Source organism: Helianthus annuus, chromosome 4 (assembly GCF_002127325.2).
Source record: "Helianthus annuus cultivar XRQ/B chromosome 4, HanXRQr2.0-SUNRISE, whole genome shotgun sequence".
In the NCBI taxonomy this organism is placed as follows: Eukaryota; Viridiplantae; Streptophyta; class Magnoliopsida; order Asterales; family Asteraceae; genus Helianthus; species Helianthus annuus.
In genome coordinates, this window is record NC_035436.2 from 103513246 (window position 1) to 103519777 (window position 6532).

The 6532-nt window shown below is 41.7% G+C and overlaps 1 non-coding gene across 1 annotated transcript; it reads left to right on the forward strand.

Annotated features, from left to right (window-relative positions):
- The first annotated feature begins 5341 nt into the window (after positions 1-5341).
- Positions 5342-5448, forward strand: LOC118491903. The gene has a single exon (XR_004892348.1). It is a non-coding gene; the product is annotated as a small nucleolar RNA R71 (small nucleolar RNA).
- The last annotated feature ends 1084 nt before the right edge of the window (positions 5449-6532 follow it).

The window sequence follows — 6532 nt, forward strand, 5'->3', positions numbered from 1 at the left end:
GAAGGATCTGTGAAAAATATTATTTATGTGACTTAGGCATCGTAGGCTTCGGTATATTATCCGTGGACTACGGTGGGCCTTCCAAATATGATTTCGAGTGTTCCCTTGACGATTATAAGTTGTAAACCCAAGTCTAAGCCTCATGTAATTTGTATAAGAGTATGATAGATGTATGTAATGATGATTAGGGAGGACTGTTGATGTGCGTGAAGTGTGTTATAATTTAGATTAATATTTAAGCCCCTTTTTACACTTTTAGCCAAGTTTTAAATTTATAAAACACGATATTTACTAACACTAAACACACATATGGGCAAGTGCACCCATCGTGGACGTAGTATAGTGTTGGTAAGATACCGAGGTCGTCCAAGGACACAAGAGCTTTTAATACCGGTTTATCCTCAACGTCTAATCAAATCAAAAAGTGAGAAAAATGTTTTAAACTAAGAAAAATAAAAACTAACTAAATGCTGAAAAATAAAATAAAATAAAAACATATAGACAAGATGAATCACTTGGATCCGACACGTGTGTTAGTATAACCTTTGATTATTTTCGCACTTTTGCACTTGTTTAAGAGATTATCTTAGTTATTGTAGTAGGCCCCTCTTTTGAAGGCGACGTTACCCTCAACCCAGTAGTTTGAGTCAGCAAGGATACAATCCTAAAGGGTCGGATTATTGAAAGATAATGAATTAAGTTATTAATGCAAATTGTGGTAGGCCCCGCTTTCGGCGGTGACGTTACCCTCGGCTAAGTAGTCTGAGTCAGCAGGGATACAGTCCTAAATAGCCGGGTTATAGTATTAACAGTAGTTAACTTATGAGGGGGTCAAAGAGTTTGGATCCCCGTCATCCAATACCTATGGGCATTGAAGGAGATCCTACTAAAATTGACCCAGGTCCCAAGCAGGACCTCTAAACGCTGAACAAGGGCAAGACCCTTACCAAACCGTTCCCTTAACCCCCGACCAGGTAGCCAACATACCTCCATATAGACCGTGGAGATATGAATGGTGAAAATCTTTTATTTTATATAGACAGTAAAATAATGCCAAGACACCACGGACAAACGATAAGGAAAGATCACCTTCAACATAAGTAACTAGTTATTAAAGTCATTAATACAAAACCAAATAAAAAGTGCAAAAGATTAAAAATAAAAAGTATTATACTAAACACTTGTCTTCACCAAGTGATGTAAGAGACTTAGGCAAACATGGCCTTGATTGTCAAGAACTCTTACGATCAATCTTGGATCCCGAGACGACTCACACACTCTATGATGGACAATGGATGATGGTGGTGGATGATGGTGTTATGGTGGTGGTGGGTGGTGGATGAAGTGTGAGAGAGGTGGTGTGCCAAGGGATGAGATGGAATGAAACCAAGCACCCCTATTTATAGGCTGAACAGAAGGCTGGGCACGGCCCCGTGTCCGCTGGACACGCCCCCGTGCCCGTCTGACACTCTCTCTCTTCATTAATTGTAATTCGCAATTACAATTAATGCGCCTGCTGTACTTTCACCACGCCCCCGTGCCCGCTGGACACGGCCCCGTGGTGGGCAATGGAAGCTTCTACTAGTTTGTCTTTTCTGCTGCTTCTTGGGCACGGCCCCGTGTTCGCTGGACACGGGGCGTGTTCAGTCTTCTGTTTTCTCTTCTTTGCCTTGGGGGGTGCCGTTGAGGGTCCGGGCAGTCTACTTTTATTCCTTTTCTTGTATTTATGCTAGAATTAGTTGTCTTTTTGCTTCTTTTGTGATTTTGAGCTCATTTCATCCTGAAAATACAAAAGAAAGACAAAAACACTCTTTTTCCAACATTAGTACTTAAAAAGGGTTAGTTTTATGCCTTAATTGATGTGATTTATATGTTGCATTTTACACACATCAAATACCCCCACACTTGAACTTTTGCTTGTCCTCAAGCAAAACTCTTTAAATGTGGCTTACACTCCCAAATGGAATAGGTAGAAGAGAAAGTTTTTAGCTTGTCCTAGAGTGTCGGGAATCCAAGGTCTTTGTAAGTTTTATTTTTATTTATTTACAATCCTATTCGTTATGATTTATTTTGAACGTTTCATAAGATAAATTACTTATTTGGGCATAGCATGCCTTATTAAAATTCCATTTATATACAAGTTCACATACCTCGCGGGAGATCACTCAACACTCGGCCGAAGGTGTGGATTTTTTTAGTGAATCACTCGTGAGCGGCATGGAACTTACGCCTTCCATAGGCTTGCCAAGCAATCAATCCTCCTCCTTTTTAACTTTTTACCTTTGTAAATATCAAGAGGACTTTTGGGGTGAAGGGTTAGGCTTGGGTTAAAGGTGGTCGGTTGGGTTAGTTAGAAAAAGGGAGAAAATCGTAAAAAGCGTCGGTTTCCGCGACATACCTTGTTTTAGTGATTTTTTATTTTTTTTTTTGAAGTATTTCTCCAAACAAGCTTTTATATAGCTTTTGTTTGTTTTTGACTTCATCATTGTTTTTTTTTTCACATAAAAGGCGAGTTTACGAAAAACCGAGCTTGTTACTAAAATAAAGGGTGAAAAATAAAAAGGGTTTTTTTTTTTTTTTTTTTTTTTTTTTTTTTTTTTGGTGGGTAAAAAGAGTTTTGGGGTAATGAAATGAAGGGTTTAGGCTCAAAGGGGCTATCTAGGGGGATTTTGGGTAGGTGGTAAAAAAATGAAAAATAATGGTTTAGAAAGAAAAATATGGTTAGTCCTAATGCCTCCATCACTTACTTACTTGGGTTTAAGTTGGTAAGGACCGGGAATGTATCGTCGTGGCAAGTTCTAGAGTTGTAAGAATCAAGCGGCTATTCACACAAGAAACGAAAAATGAGCATTTAGTCTAAATATGTATATTTTTGTGCTCAATAAAGGCTCAAAACTCACTTTTGTGGGAATGGGTTTTTAATGTGATCAAGTATATATAATCGAATTTTTAACTAGACTTGTTATGCCGTTTCGTAATTTTCTTATGTTGGTTCTTTGTTATCACGACGCTATCAGTTGTAAATTTGTAAAAATATAACCTTTTTAGAACTTGTTATTCCCAAATTAAACTAAGACAAGTAAATGAAAAAAAATGAAAAAGTTTTTTTGAAAAAATTTGGGGTGTTTAGCGGTTCCAATAGAGTTTTGTGTAAGGCTTGTATTTAGGATTTGCAAAATTCAAGGTTTTAGCATCCCCCCACACTTAAATTACACATTGTCCTCAATGTGTCCAAAAATAAGGTTTTTGGTTGATTAGAATGTGTAAAAGTAGGTTAAAAAGCAAAGATTTATGTTACTGGCATCCTGGACACGGCCCCGTGGTGACAGGGCACGGCCCCGTGGTCAGGTGCCAGTAACAAAAATTAAAGAATTAAAACAGAAGTCTGGACACGGGGGCGTGTCCGCTGAACATGGCCCGTGTCCAGTTACCTGAACTGGGTGTTTTTCTGCAGGTGGCTCAGCACGGGGTCGTGTTGGTTGGGCACGGCCCGTGTTGAGCCTTCTGTGATGGAGATTTGTGTCGGGTTGCTCTGTTCTTCGTGCATGGGTCCATTTTTCTCGTTCCCCTTTTCATCCATTACCACCATGAGTGTGTTTTATTCTGCAAAATAAAACTAAAAGATTAAACTAAACTAAGGATAGTTCCGCGGAATGCCTCCGTGGTGCGCCACGTTTATAAAGGTCCTTGGCTAGACCCGATTCGAGGTTATATATTTTCTGAGTGGGATGCCTGCCGTCCCATGTTACACCGTCGGAGAGCAGCATCCAAGCTCGAATCAACAACCTTCATGTAATTGACCGGGTCGTCGTCCTCTATTCAATTCCCAACTCCGAATTTCACTTCATCATCCCCATACCTCAAGGTGAGTGTCCCGTCATTCATATCTACCACTGCTTGGGCTGTGGCAAGGAAGGGTCTCCCTAGTATAAGGGGGACCTCGGTGTCTTCCTCCATATCGAGTATGACAAAGTCAGCTGGATAAACGAATCTGCTTACCTTTACCAAGACATTCTCGATGACACCTTGTGGGAATTTGACGGATCGATCAGCGAGTTGTATGCTCATTTTTGTATGGCTCGTGGTTCCCAAGCCGAGTCTTTTGAACATTGATGAGGGCATGAGGTTAATGCTAGCCCCTAGGTCGACTAAGGCATTGCGAACGGGCGATTCCCCTATTGAGCACGGAATCGTGAAGCTTCCTGGATCGATTTTCTTTTGGGGAAGTTTATTGAGCACGAGGGCAGAGCATTCTTCGCCTAAATTGACTAATTGCAAATTTTCAATTTTCTTCTTATGCGTAAGGAAGTCCCTCATGAATTTAGAGTATTTGGGCATTTGGGTCAGGACTTCGATAAAAGGAATATTGACGTGCAATTGTTTTAACAGACTTTCGAATTTTGCGAATTGCTCATTTGTCTTTTGACGAATTAACCTACCGGGGTACGGAACTCGAGGAGCCTTGGTCGGCTCTGGTGATGGAGGAGAGTTCTTCTCCTGCAGAGGTGTCGTCACTGTTTCTTCCGTTGGCGGTGGCACTTCTGCAGGCCCTACGGTGCGGTTTCGTAGTGTGATGAGGTGAACTTGCGCCTTTGGGTTTGTTTCGGTATTGCTAGGTAATGCGCCTTGCGGTCTCTCGGAAAAATTTTGAGCTATTTGATTTAATTGTTTTTCTATGTTTTGAATGCTAGCTTGTTGATTCCTAAAATTAGATTCTAATTGTAGAAATCTTTCCGAGTTTTTCTTGTCAGTGTCAGAGACGAGGCGAGATACAGTATTTTCGAGCCTTTCTCGTCCACCTTGTTGTTGAGTGAAATTTTGTGACTCATTTCTTGGTTGCTGAAAGTTTGTTCGTTGGGTTTGTTGGTTACTACTATTGCCTGGTTCCCTCCAACCAAGGTTTGGGTGGTTTCACCATCCTTGGTTGTAAGTTCCCGTTGGGGGACCCGACGGCCTAGGTCTATTATTAATGTAGTTTACCATTTCTTGTTGATCGTCCGTTTCTTTCATGCAACTCCAATTTTCATGTGACCCACCACATCCTTCACAAGCCATAACCGAGACTGTTTTTGTCATTTCTAATTTTTTTATTTTTGAAGAAAGGGCCTCGATTTGGGCTTGTAAAGAAGTGCTTTCGTCGACCTTATGGGCGCCCGGGGTGATAGACTTATTTCCCCGGGGGGTATGCCATTGAAAATTGGTTTGAGCAATTTCCTCAATCTGATTATATATTTCATGTGGGCGTCGGTTACCTAAAAGTCCCCCGGAGCTAGAATCAAGTGTCTGCCTAGTGTGTGGCAACAATCCATTATAGAAAGTGGATACTTGTTGCCATATTGCGAGGCCGTGATGGGGACACTTGCGTAATAGCTCCTTGAACCTTTCCCAAGTTTCATATAAGGATTCCCCGTCCTCTTGTGAATATGTATTAATTTCAGCCATTAACTTAGCAGTTTTAGCAGGAGGGAAATACTTATATAGAAATTTTTGGGCTAGTTCATCCCAGGTGTTTACCGATCCAGCTGGGAGGGCGTTGAGCCAAGCCTTCGCTCGGTCTTTTAGTGAGAAGGGAAACATACGGAGGCGGATGGCGTCGTTTGATGCTCCATTGATCCGAAAGGTATCACATATTTCCAAGAAATTAGTTATATGTAGATGGGGATCCTCGTCCGCAAGCCCGTGGAAGGTTGCGGAGTTTTGGAGCATTTGTATCAAATGCGGCCGAAGTTCGAAGTTATTGGCTTCGACATTCGGAGCATTGATAGCGGCGCCTAGATTACCCACGGTGGGTCATAGATAATCCATAAGGGTACGTTGGTCCGCCATTGGAGGTGGATCACCCGAAACCTTCTCTTGGTTTTTAGCTTTTAACCTTTTTCTGAGAAAGCGTTTGGGTTCTTCTAGTGGTTCTTTTAAGTCTTTATTGGAACTGGAGCTCATACACTACGTGAGGTTGGCGTCGGATTCCAAGTCCTGCAACAAAAACAGAAAAGAATGTTGGTCAGAAGGTTCACCACGGCCCCGTGTTGAGCGAACACGGCCCGTGGTCGGAATTTCAGTGATTGTTTTCCAGATCCCAGTTACTGGAAGTTGGACACGGCCCCGTGTTGCACCGGCACGGCCCCGTGGTCAGCCTTCTGTAACTTGGAAAACAAAAACTGCCAGTAACGATGCTGAGCACGGCCCGTGTCCGACCAGGCACGGCCCCGTGCTGAGCTCTGCAGAAGCTGAAAATCTACGAAAAAATCCTAAAAATTTAAAAAAAAAATAAAAATATGATTAGGCCGTTGATTCCTAACTTTCTTAAAATCCTTGTGTCCCCGGCAACGGCGCCAAAAACTTGATGTGCGTGAAGTGTGTTATAATTTAGATTAATATTTAAGCCCCTTTTACACTTTTAGCCAAGTTTTAAATTTATAAAACACGATATTTACTAACACTAAACACACATATGGGCAAGTGCACCCATCGTGGACGTAGTATAGTGTTGGTAAGATACCGAGGTCGTCCAAGGACACAAGAGCTTTTAATA